The following is a 14,133-nucleotide window of genomic DNA, read 5'->3' as shown; positions in this document are numbered from 1 at the left end:
AGTCTACAAAGTGTATACTTACTTGTCTATAGTGTTCATACCTCAGCTGCGGTATTCATCATTTAGAATTCATTTACTATATTCATTTATTTTATTATTTCTTGTATAGTGTTTTAAGTACATCTACTTTTAGACTATGTGCTTATCCTTTCCTTTAACTTATTTGGCTCCAAGAAGGCTCTGCACAAGAATTCCTATGTGCCTGGACTGTTTGTTTGTGCACAAATGACAAATAAATATCTTGAATCTTGAGGAAAAGCAATTGTGACCAATCTTTTGACAGTGTTTTCCTAACTGTGAGGACTCATAATCATGGAGGAGTCAAGCCAGAACAAAAATAACATAATGTGATGTGTGAGTCAGAGGAGAATATGCATCTGTTCTGCCCTGATTCTTTATGCTTCGGCTCTGTTTGGACGCCACTGCAGCTCAAGGCGAGCGCCGCTGGTATGAGGGTGACCAACCACATGATGGTCGTGAGGAGAAATGCTTCTCTCTGGCTGTCTGACTCTCTGTTCAGTTCAGTTATACAAATACAAAGCACATGCTAACAAAGCAAAAACAACACACTCAATCAAATCCAGTTATCAAGTCTATTAGTTAATTATTAGTTAATCAATTTGATGCACAATGTACAGAGTATATTCAGACTTAGCTTAAAAAACTACTTCTAGACACCATCAATTGTTCAGAAGTTGAAGCTGGAAAGGGGCAGACACTCATAAAGACAGTTTTGTCATTATCTTTAGTATCAGAAGCCTCCACTATCATGAAAAGATACTTCACTGTTTGAGCCAACAGTGAACTGCCCTCCCTCAACAATGTCGTGCCTCGGTCTAGTCTGCCGCAGTTAATAGACATCATGAACCACACACAACCTTTGAAAAGACAAAGCCATACAAGGATTAGGCTGAAAACCATTCACTACTAGGCTAGCTTTACTAAGACAGCCGATTAGCTCACGTGCTGCAAAAAGTGTAGGACGACACTCACTCAAAATCACTTCCATTTATAAGCATATGACTTTAATAAAAATCTAGTCTTGGAACATTGAAGCCTATGTTTCATTCCATATGACTAGATAAGTACAGTAAACGTTATGCTTATTTAATGTTAATGTTTTGTTGATGATCCTACACTAAATGAAACTCACCCACTTGTTGTAAACTTACAAATGTTCTGCAGTTGGGGTTAAGAGAGCACTTAAGTTTAGGGAAAATGAGGAGAGAGGAAGAGAGCAAGAGGACGACTGTGAGAAAGAACAAGCACAGAACAAGGTAAAGAGCTGCCAGACAGAATCAGTCTAAAAGAGGAAGACACAGACACAGAGAGGGGACGACTCAACCAGACAGCAAATAAGATGAGAGAGGGGAACACACTCCTTGTAGGAAAGAGACTCAAGGCAAAATCATGTCACTTCAGCTACAGTGAAGTGTGAAAACGTGAATTTAAAACCATTAAAGGAGAAAATCAGCTGAGATAAACAAAAAGAGAGTTGTCTTCATTGAACTGACAGAGGAACGGTAACTGCAGCTTTTAGGACTAAAAGTAAACTGAACCAGAACTTGCTCTTGCATAGCAGCTTGACGTCGTTTGTGTTACGTGCAGACCGGATATCAACACCCTTGTAACTTCTTAAACGTGCAGATAAACGACACCAACATTAATGTGCATTCACATCAAGGCTAACCTTTGTTGAATCAATCTCCATTCCAGTTCAACCCAAAGGTGTTGGACGGGGTTGAGGTCAGGGCTCTGTGTGTCAGTCAAGTTCTTCCACACCAAACTCATCCAACCATGTCTTTATGGAGCTTTGCTTTGTGCACTGGGGCACAGTTATGGTGGAACAGAAAAGCGCCTTCCCCAAACTGTTGCAACAAAATGTCCAAAATGTCTTGTTAGGCTGAAGCATTAAGATTTCCCTTCATTGGAAGTCAGGGGCCCAGCATAGCCTCTGAGAAACAGCCCATCCCAATACTTTTGTCTATATAGTGTATATGTCAGCTCTGTGTGTCCATGGTATAAATAATGTATTCTGTGATGTAGAAGAAGGTAGTCAACACTGTCATCATCGCTTGCTTATCACAGTTTAACAAAAAGCCTACAATGATTTATTGTAATGAGATGCTCTCACAGATATCCCCCAAGTCTACACTGTGTTAATCAGTTCTTGGCCACTAGGTGGTGGTAGAAGCACTAAATAAGCAAAGAGGCACTTTCACATAACACATCTGATTAAATATTCATATGAAAAAGGTTAGTCTAAATTCTGTTTCAGGTATGTTTTTGCCCTAAAAAGAGAAAATACAAAATATTTCTAATTCATTCAGGTACAATGTTGTCACAGCTTACAAATCTCTCTCGTTCATCCCAAGAAAGTTGACATGAATTTAAACTGTTTTCGGAGGGAGTGACAGAGAGGGAGAAAAAAAGAGGGAGAGAAGAGACAGAGACAAAGAGAGACAGGATGAACAAAGATAAAGAGCAGCCTAGAGCTGATGACAGGACTAAACTCACTAACACAGCAGCAGGGGATGCTGAATAGAGACACTGGAGCCCCTCAACAATACCACACGTGGGACAAATCAGTGATCTAAGCACACAGCACACGCTGCAACACACACTCGCACGCACTCACACGCACACACACACACACACACTAACCGCTACTTCAGTCCTCAGTTATGTTACACTGACTACAATGAAACGACAGTAACTTGCATTTTGCGTGTTTTAGAAGTTAAATTGTTAGTAACTGAACCTTGTTAAAGTATGACACTGTGAGAACAATAACGGGTTACACACACAAACCATGGTGTAACTCCCCCACCCCCCCAAATTTCCTTCCAAATCACCAGTTTCCTCTCCTGAGAAAGATCAGGAAACCAAACAGTGCAGATGTCCAATATCCCATACTGTGACTGGGAATGTTTCCAACCTTTCTACCATTTTTAATCAAACTAATAAAAACACAACTATTCCAACCTCCATACTGTAGTCTTGGGTTTTTTTTTTGTTTTTGTTTTTTTTAGGTTGGAAAAGGAGTCAGACAGAACTTTGTCACAGCAGTCATTCTAACATTACATAGTGTGATGAACACAGGTGTTGCCAATGATCATTACTGAGGCCAGAGTAGCAGAGCCTTTAGAGTCGACCAACATGCATAATAACAAGACTATATTTCAAATGAGTGGAACTTAACCTTAATTAGTATCACCAGTAACATCTGTGTTCTACCCTATCATGTCCCAGTGGTAGCTGTGAAAAGGTACTGATAATATCTACAGTCAACATAACAAATATTTTCCAATCCTTTCAATTTTCCTACTATATTATACTCCAGAAGTCAGATTCCCTATAGCAATCAGATTTCATAATACTAGGTTTCATATGAGCAGTTTAGTTTATTAATATTTATTAATCACACTGATATTCATTTAGCACCAATCCTTTAATCAGGACAGAATATGAACTGGACCTCTGAAAAAGAAGTATGCACACACACACACACACACACGCACACACACGTACACACATACACACAGCCACAAGTGGGCAGCACTGCATTACAAAGAACAATCCCTTGGCAGAAATGAACCGCCTTCAAAATAGTCACAAAGTGAATCTGTACAGCACATTTACAATAATAACTGCTTTACTCATTTTAACTGCTTTGACCTCACAAACAAAAGCTCAATGTGATCCCATGATATAAACTATACTGTGCCATATAAAGGCTTACTCTTTTATTTTAAGCTAAAAATACATTTTACTTTGAAATTTTAGACAGTTTTATCCTCTCATACAGAGACATCTACAATGATCTTAAATTATAGACAACAAATACTGGTCACTGAAATAAAACTTGTACCATATTCTTGTTCCCACTCATACAATAATAGGTTCGGCTGCTGCAAAGTTATATATGGGCCTGATATATAACAGCAGCGGCAGAAAGAGGCCGTCTGCATGCACGTGTCTTGATGCTGAGCAGCTTCCTGAAGTCTGTCACACTGAATAAAAGCCCTGGCTAAATTGACCTGTAAGTGAAAAATGTATATCGTGCACTGACCGAATTATGCTAACATGAGTAGGATGGGATCAGATTGGAGGCATGAATGAGTTTAAAAGGAGGACACATGCACTCGGAATATGTCTCTGATGAAGGCGGAGAAAAAGTCACTAATTGACCTATTTTTAGTCAACTGTGAAACTCCATTCTGAGCTAAAAATAACTACAGATTTGTTTTTCTGTCATTGTCTCTATTCAGAAACTGAGAAACCGGTTTGCCTTTTCACTTGATGACAAGGCATTCTGATGGCTATCCACAGACTTAATGAGGTCTGATCTTTTTGTCAGCTCACACAGAATACAGCCTTATATTGATATTAAAAGAGAAAAAGGCCCAAAATTCTAATTCAGGTTTTCATTTCACACATTGTGACATTTCAGATGTTAGAGTAACTGGCCATAATCTCTAAAACTGCAAAATGTCATAGAACTTTCAGCTTTAAAATCACCACAGCCTGGTATACTCAGCAAATAAATAAGCAGTTAGATTGATTTCTTAGGTACAAGTGTAAATTTTGTCCTGATGGTGGTGCTATAGGAAAAAAAAAACTAGGCTATTGTTCCATTTTGGATGGGGTTAATTATGGCAAAATAAGCAGACTGGCTGAACTCTGACTCATTTCATGAGTAAACAGCAATGCAGAGAACATTTAGGTAGCAGTTTCTCATTTTACACCAGCCCAGATTACCCTTTTGCCAGCTAAATCACAAACAGCAGCAGCATTACATTATCTGTAACTAAGAGCAACACTTTGCACAGGAAATCAGTTAATGAAGGGGATATTAGTAAACTTTTGCATCTTAACAATACAATGCAGTACAATACAATATAATATAATAGGTGCTTGTTTTTTTTCCCGACATTTTTCCATTATTTTGGAAAAATAGAACCTAAAAGTAAATAGGCTACAGCTGTTATTTCAATGTGTCAATGATACATTAAATCAACCTTCAATATCTCATTTGCAGGTTGTAAACAATAATTAAATGAATGTTTCAGCTGTATCAGCTAAGAAAAATGTTGAATCTGAATGTTGAAATTTGAAATGAAATGAAAGCTGAACCTTATTACAACTGAGACTGGGTTTGAAAGGACTCAATAAGCAGATTCAATACTAGTAGACTCCTTTTCAATAAAATCCTTAGTAGTGACCAAGTCCTTTAACAGTGGGTATCTGCTGATACATGGCCTGAACTGTCATCACGAGCTGCTTGATCCAAAATCTAAAATGTTGGAGATGATCAGCTTAAATAATTGATCTGATAACAATGAGTTGATAGACAGAAACGGAAAACACAAAATCTAAAAATCTCTCAGGTGCACAGCAGTGTTACAGATTGGAGCTTCTTTATTCTCTAACAATCTTTGGCTGAGCACAGACACACAAATCAGCTAACAAGACAAGTTTCATTTTGGTCTGTCATCACATTACTTATGAAATCAATTAATGACAGTTGATGTGACAAAGGCCTATTTGTCATCGACAGCTGTAGTAGCTACCTGAGGTTTCGTTCACTGCTGCTCGACTATCTGATGATAAAACTGAAGTCAGAGCTTAGTGAATCTGTGGGTTTGACCTCGATGTCCGCATTCAGAGTCACTACCCCCCGAGTGTTGCTCAAGGGGGAATGTTGGGTTCTCTGTATTACAATTTAATTAAAGAGTTTGGCCTGCTCTAATTGGAAAGTGTCAAGAGATAACTTTTGTTGTGAAATGGCGCTACATAAATAAACTGAATTGACTCGAATTGAAACTTGCACCGGTGTTCTTAAATAATTTTTCACATTCAGATAGACTTTGATAGAAATTCTTGCACTGTAGGCTGTTGTAAAGGAGTGCAGCGCTGCGATACTAGCAGGCTGAGATGGACAAAACACTGTCGAGTTCAGTACTGAAGGCATCTGTATTTGATCAGCTTCAGTAACAATAATGTTTCGAATCTGTCACCATAATGACCATAAGGTTTATAATCAGTGGATGAAAAAAAATCTCTGGTTTTGGTTGACCCAACATGGAGAACAGTCAGTGAAACAAGCATGGGACGGTCAGTAACCGCATGCCTCCAAAGATTCTTTACTTCTGTACCCTGAAATCAGACCTACTCTGGGACCAGCTTGGTTGTGTTAGAAACGGTATCTTAACTGTGGACTATAACTGACCACAGACCAGCCCTGACAAATGTGAAAGCCCATTGTTCTACATTACACAGTGGCTCTGTGTGCCTGAGGAGGCAATGGGACAAAACAGTTTGGCTGTTTGTGTTTCAAAGAACACAGCACCATAAGAAGAAAGGAAGGAAACAGCAAGCAGAAGATACCTCACAGGCAGACGAAAATGATAACAGGAGCTCAGTAGCGTTATTGTTCTACACCCTAAACTACACTGACATACTGTAAGGTTCTCTGTTTCCGACCAAAAAACAAGAATATCTTGGATAAAGAGTAGCCTCCAACAGGATAAAGCTTCCAACAGCAAGCAGATTGTGTGATGCTTTTGAAGAAATGTTGGCCCAAAGTGTGCAGTTTTCCCCCTATTATCATGTTTGCACAATTAAATTACATATTTCTGTGTATTTGAACACTCTTGGAGAGCAAGAGGAATAAAGTAACTACAAAACTCAGTGAAAGATATAACAAAGGTCTAGATATTTTATTGCAGAAATGACACACATTATAGCTTAAAACAGGCAGGTTTTGTTGCATGCCAACTCTTTCAACCTTCTCTCAGCAGTGAGAGATACCACTACTGGTCGATTCATTGATTAGTTGATCGAAAGAGATTTGGCAGGCAAATATTTTGATAACTGAAAAATCATTTCAGTAATTTTTCATACAAAAAAATGTAAAACAATTACTGGTTCCAGCTTCTTAAATGTAAGGATCTGCTGTTTTTCTTTATCATTTTTAATACTAAGTGAAAAGTCTTTGGTTGGTTGGACAAAAGAAGCACTTGGGCGTTGGGAAATTATGACAAGCTTTTGTCAGTTTTTTGACATTTTATAACCTAAGGACGGTGGTGCAGTGGTTACCACTGTCGTCTCACAGCAGGTTTGAATCCCCATCTGGGCCCTTCTTGTGGAGTTTGCCTGAGTGGGTTTTCTCCGGCTTCCTCCCACAATACCAAAAACATGCACATTAGGTTAACTGGCTACTCTACATTGCCCCTAGGTGTGAGCGTGTGTGACTGTCTGCCTTTGTGTGTCAGCCCTGCCATTGACTGGCGACCAGGAACCAATATAAAAGACCCGGTGGTATCATTTTCCATATCCACTACAGTGTGTGATCAATATTTACTTCGTAATGATATGATTAAGCATAAAAACTGTCTATTTCCATTTTTAAAAACAACTGTCAAACTAAAGCTTCCAGCTGAATTAAACAGTCTCAGCTTTAAAAACAATTCATGTCTTTAGGAACATGCAAAAATTTCCTAAAACCAACAGAATGTGGTCCTGGGCGGCACTCAGGGCCAACAGAAGTGGTAACATAATATCAGTGAAACAGAAAAGTTTCTGGACACTAAATGAACACCAGAACCAGACATCAGCTATCTCTGAACATCAGAGCAAACCCACTTTCACAGCATCCACTAGGAAGAGGTCCAAGGTCTTTACCAGAGTCAGAGGACTGCTAGATAAAGATCACGGACAATATTCAGACACCAGAGAGTTACCATCTTCGTCGACTGACAAATAAGTTCCATAGTCACAGTTAAAAGCTCTTAAAGCTACTAAGTGGACCTTTGATGTTAGATTACTTGGTTGAATAACAGAGTGATGAGATTTTGTGAAAGTGAAATTATTCTGCCACAGTCTTTCAGTTTCTTTGAGAAAATACGAAGCATCAATAACCTGACTAAATACACATTCATATCAGTATGCTGTATCCAGGCATGAGGATGAAAAAGTGAGTAAACGAGTAAATTCCTATTGACAGAACAATGAGCTGTGTAGCCACTTCACTTCCTTTGTTTTGAATTTGGTTAGCTGCATTAGCTGCTCTGCCTTCCACTGACCTGGCAAGTTTGACAGGCGCTCAGTCTATTTTAGGATCTCTGTTTTGCTCTGAAACATGTGGGAATGATGAAATCAGTGGTTAGCAGATGACGCTCTTGCCTTTGATGTTGCCCATCCTTAAAGCAAACGCCTCAAAACAAGGATTCAGCAGAAACACTGCTGTTCTCAATGTAATTTTAGCACAGTGTTTTACTGCATCACAACAGTAGCCTGTCCTATTTTTACACTGGTGAAAGATAATTATCATCTGGAGTAAGATCGCATAAGATTATTGTATCATAGTTTCAATGTTGACCCTTAAGGCAAGTGTAATATTGCTCGTTATTTCACACCTAATGCATGAACTGATTCACTCTACAGTGGAATTTCACTCTTTAAACTGCACTGCTTTGTACTTGAAATGAAAATAAGTATTGATTATAATATTGCTTTTAACAGTTTTTGGTCTCATAATGGATCTATACCCAAAATGAATCAGATATATACCAAATCTGCATGTTGTCCGGGCGGCACAGTGGTGCAGTGGTTAGCACTGTTGCCTCATAGCAAGAGGGTTCCGGGTTTGAATCCTCATCCCAGATGAGCTTCTGGTCCCAGTCTGACACCTTTGGCCTAATTCCACCACAATAAATCCAATAAGAGCAGTAAAGAGCAGATGCACCACTGCAGGTGAAGAATAGTCGGTGAATGAAAGTGAGAAAATATAGAATCTCTGTTCTAAATAATGTATCAGTCTTCTCCAACTCCATAGCTTCTAACCAGGGGACCAATTTCCTCTTGCTTCAGATAATCTTGTTACATTGGAGTGGAAGAGTCACACGGTGAAGACAGACTACAACACATTATCTTGTGGTTGGGGTTGTTTTCACGGTATCCATATGTTCTTACTCTCTTATATTCAGAGATTTATAGTAAGTTGCAGCTCATTGTTTAGCTGTCTGGCTGCAACTCTACTATTTTGATTTAGTCTCACAGCCTTCATAGAGTCAATTAGAGTAGAGGTATTGGCTGCTGTTTTCAGAGAGAAAACAGAGAAAACAGATAAAAACCCAGATATTTCCCTTGGGAGATGGTGGAGACCAAATACAGAGCTTGAATTCCGGGACCCTAAAAGAAAGACAATGTTGCTCTCTGAATGCTGACTGTGTAACTAAGCACCTGCTGGCTATCAACTTGATATAACAAGGTGATGATATATTAAGCTGTGTTCAAAACTTGTATTGTAGATTTAACTTTGTATCAACTTCGTACTGGCACATTGCTTTTCACTTATCATCATCACTTTTTTTTGTCATACAGTCTTTCAGAGTCAACGTGTGAAAAGAACTGCACTGTCAAAACTGAGTAAAGAAATTTGGTGTTCGGTGCAAACACACCTGCAGACTGCAAGCTCACGTGAGAAAAGTCTGTATTCTGTATTAATGCGTCATGAGACAGTGAGTGAGGTCTCAGGCTGCCCTGTGGTACCTGATCCAAACATGCACAGGGCAGCAGCTGGGTACCCAGATTGGGCCAGATCTCCCTCCAGAGATGCAGCTGGAGCTTTCTGGATTGGCAGGACGCAAGGGGGGAGTTATACGCCCATTCACATACGTACACACACACAGACATGCAGAGTTAAAAGTGGGAGCTGACTGCACCTGATCCCTCCTCGCCCTCTATTCATTTTTTTGGCTTTTATCTGTTTAACCAATTTCTTTCTATCCAGCATCTACTCGCTACTCACTAAACAGGCATTTCTCTGCTGTTCTTTTCCCTGCTTTCATTTCTCTTTTTTATCAACTGACTGTTTTTTTACTCTGTCTCTCAGACACACACACACACACACATCATTCCAGTGCTGCACTGTAATCACCAACACTCTTTCATTGACACATTCCAGGGCAACCCACCTGTTGGAAGAAGAATGGTCCAGTGTGTGCACTGTGTTCCTCTCTCTCTCTCTCTTTCACACACAAACACACACAAACACACACCTTTCCTTCATGCATTTAGGTGGGAACCATCAGCATTAAACAAGGCTGTACTGGCCTCATGTCCGACCTCTCAACCTTGACCCACACGGCATCTACCCACATCATTCTTCTCTTTCTCACACACACACACACACAGCTTAACAGAGCTCCATTGTCACACATTTCACAGCAAGTCTCAGCCTGTCCACCTCCCCTGCCCCACACACATACACACCCCAGCCAATGAACAGCCCCCACTCTGCCATACAGTACAGAGCCAAGTCCAAAAAAGAAAAGAACACACACACACACACACACACACACACACACAAAACACAAGAACGACTGTCCCCCATCTGCATCCACAGTTTGCTGCCTATAAGTCCTGACCAGCCCTTCCTCATGACATACACACACAGAAGTCTATACACTCCCTGTGCCTTGTGTATGTGTGTGTGTGTGTGTGTGAGTGACTGAGAAAGAGAAGAATTATGTGGGTAGATGCACTGTGTATTGGGGGAGCATCATCATCAAGAAATGTGAAGAACCTCCAACAGTAACAACAAAGCTGACATCAGTCGTCAGTTCACATGTACATAATCACACTTGCTGTTTTCATTACACTTTTACAACCCAGCATGGAGCATAACCGCCTGCGTCAGCAACACTCACTGGTCTCATGTTAAGTGTTCCATTACAATCAAGCATCTCATCCCTCTTTTCCATTAGAATCACTATAAATCATACAAGTGCACTTCGGGACTACTAACGTAGCTAATTAGGCTCCATGCAATGAGTGCTTGTACGTCATTATCATCTCCATCACTGCTGTTGTGCAGATGACTAAGACTAAGACCCTCCCTTGCAGGAGTCTGTAGCATTTCCTACAACAATCAAGTGAGGATCAATCAAAAGGAAGCGCCATACAGGCTGCTATATTACTGCTATACTTTGAGAACAACTGACCAAACTCTACAGAAAGAGGTAAGAAAGCTGCAAATAGTCCTGATGCCTGACAGTGTGTTGTGTCAATACCTCATGCATAATTTAAACAAGTGTTTACGGAACAAAATCCAGTCCCTGCTGGCAAAGAGAAAATGCCACTGTTTCTCTCAGATGAGTCTGTGAAGTGAAACCAGCACAAACCAATTACTCCTTACTGCCTTAGCGAAGCACAAAATTTGGCAGCCTGATACAAGACATATAAGGCAAGAGTAGCCTGCTCGACTGAACACACAGAATCTGATGAGGGGGGTCGTGAACAAAACAGCTAATGGTGATGAGGAAACAGCTTCATTTTTAAATCAGACTTTTTGATATAACACTCAATTGTACAAAGGCTGTCTTTTTTTTTTAACAGCAAGTAACAGCAATGTGGTTACGGTGCAGATTGTATGGAAGAAGTCTGTGGTGGTCAACTGACCCATCAACTGAGGATTCATTTGCAGCAGTTTTTATGACTACTTATCACAGAGGTCATTTTTAACAATTAGAAAGTAATTTTCATGACAAATATTGCCTACATCTAAAATATGATCTAAAATATGAGAATTTTTTTCAATCACATGTGATAAAGAAAAGTACATTTCTTTGAGTTTTGGACTGACAATTGGCTAGAATACGGAGGATGTCTACTTGAGCTTTGTAAATTTCAATTTTTCATTTTTTTGTAGACTAGATGTTCGATTGAGAAAACAACTAAGATTAATTAATTTTGAAAATAATCATTAGCAACAGCTCTAATAAAAATGACAATTCTATACTGATGAGACCTCTCCCCGATAAGGTGATCACTGATCATACCTGGCAACCCACCTTACACATGCTGCACAGAAGTGCTGGGCAGATAGCGCCACAACTTCTTATTCTAAATTCAAACTTTAGTTCAAACATTGATAACATAAGTGCTGATCAACAAAGATGAAGCTGCCGACTGTGTAAAAAGCAGCTGCTTTACTCTACAACCGCAACAAATCTGAGGACTCAGCTGCTAGCTGCAACCCAAATGGGACACCAGAAACCAGCAGAGCAACATCAACTCTCCAACATGGTCTGACTGCCGGCTTCACCACACTCATCCCCATCACCTGAAGGTCATAAAAAGGCCATCACTGATAAGACAGAAAGAATTATTTTATGAGGAGGGTTTTCAGGGTAATGACAGAACTCTAGTCTCAGTAAAAAATTCACTGTAATATCAAGACACATGGTGCGGCTGTTTGACCACTCTGACCACTCTCTCTGACATCATATGCTACAGAGGTTGTGTTCAAGGCCCCCGGGTAAAGCATTAGGCTTTGAAGCCAATGTGACATGTTGGCTGTGTAACTGTGTAATTGCAGTGTGTGTGACGCATACCGGCCCAAAAGACTTTTTTCCTATAAGCTTACATGATGAACAAAGCAGCTGGAAAACAATGGATATTTCTTCTTCTTCTTTTTTTTTTTTTTTTTTTGAGAATCACAGAATTTGATCCATTTGGACCGACAACATTTAGAAAGTTCAGGGTAATTCAGGTTAACATTTGACAAACTATCAGTATTGGCAGAGCTCTGTTCAAACAGTAACCAAAGGCTAAGCAGCCTCCATCAGTCAACTTCTCAGCTGAAATGACTAACTTTGAGGGAAAATAACAGCTCAAAAATAAAATTCACTAATTTGAAAAAAAAAGGTTTGATCAGTTCCACATTCATTTATTAATTACTGGAACCGGATTTATTCATTTAGTCGAACATTGTTCATTTTGGATGGTGTTTTTTTGATCTTGATGTCAGTCAATTACATTACAGCTATCCATTATTCCCTGCTACAAGCTATCATTATAATATTGGTCCACTATCAGTCGATCCTCTACTTGTAAATAACTAAATCTACAGGTAGTGATAGGCTAAAAAAAAATACCCAACATCAGAAAACTTCTGCCAAACAACAAACCAGCTACATGCTGACTCACTTTCACTCTAGCTGTGACACTTAGAGTTTTTAATATAAAGATGTCACACATAGCAACTTAAATTTAAAAATTCCACCACCAATGGCAATTATCACTAGTATATGACCAATGACCCTGATGTTAACTAGGCCATGACTGTGAATACTATGAAAACCATGCAGTGAGTAGGGAAAATAGCTGATACGCCCCAAGCAAAGAACAATGAGCTATGTGATGGCAGTTCAGTTCGATTCAGCTCAGTTCAAGTTTATTTATATAGCACCTTATACAATCAAAATTGTCTCTAGATGCTTTAGACCCAGAGCCTGAACCCCCGAGCAAGCAGACAGTGGCAAGGAAAAACTCCCTTTTAACAGGAAGAAACCTTGAGCAGGACCCGGCGTGGTCAAAGTCACAAGAGAGCAAACACGTCAGAGTCAAGATTAGTAACAACAGTGCTGGTCATGATTGTTACGAGTAGGAAGACATTTCTGAAATGAATTTTTCCTGCACTGACAGAAGACCAACAGCTACAATGTGCCTTCTGTCACTAACTGTGCCTATGTGGGCAGGCATATGGAAATCCATGCATTCCAGTCCAATTTCTTATTGTCTCTCTGCCCACCCACCCGTACCCCATCATCTGTACAATGGGTGGGTGGGTGGGGGTCTTCACAGGAAAAAATATGTGCTGCATTCCTTGAAATCATGTTGAAATTATTCCATGATTTGCAGAATGCAGTGCAAATGTGGAAAAACGCAGGTTGTGTTGAAGACATGACTCTGAATGTGTTGGAACTAACTGCAAGTTATTAGACAGATACAGTATCCGAGGCTGAATGTAGCATTAGCCTCCCTCTGCTTTCAAACAAAACTGTGCACTTGCAATCATCACTTATTCATGGATTAACATGACCATTATGTGGCTGGACAGCCTGCAGCTTGCACTTTTGTTTTCAAGCTGGGGAATTTGACAAGCCGAACAAGACATGGAGAAGTGTTTCTCAAACACACACAGTCCCAAGACCTAAAGGGTGTGTTTCTGGAGGGGACGATGCATGATGAAGATAATGGTCGCAATTTAGTCAAATGCATACTGGGATGTAACGTGGAAACTTAACTGACACTTATCCTGTGACTACGATACAAATAGAAGTT

General features: G+C 39.8%; 1 protein-coding gene across 5 annotated transcripts in view; it reads right to left on the bottom strand.

Annotated features, from left to right (window-relative positions):
- LOC124052348 (rho GTPase-activating protein 23-like) overlaps window positions 1-14,133 on the bottom strand; it is a 62,597-nt gene that overhangs the window by 28,101 nt on the left and 20,363 nt on the right. The gene's annotated exons all lie outside the window — the stretch shown is intronic.

This window comes from Scatophagus argus, chromosome 21 (assembly GCF_020382885.2).
Source record: "Scatophagus argus isolate fScaArg1 chromosome 21, fScaArg1.pri, whole genome shotgun sequence".
Lineage (NCBI taxonomy): Eukaryota > Metazoa > Chordata > Actinopteri > Scatophagidae > Scatophagus > Scatophagus argus.
This window is presented reverse-complemented; position numbering and strand designations above follow the sequence as displayed.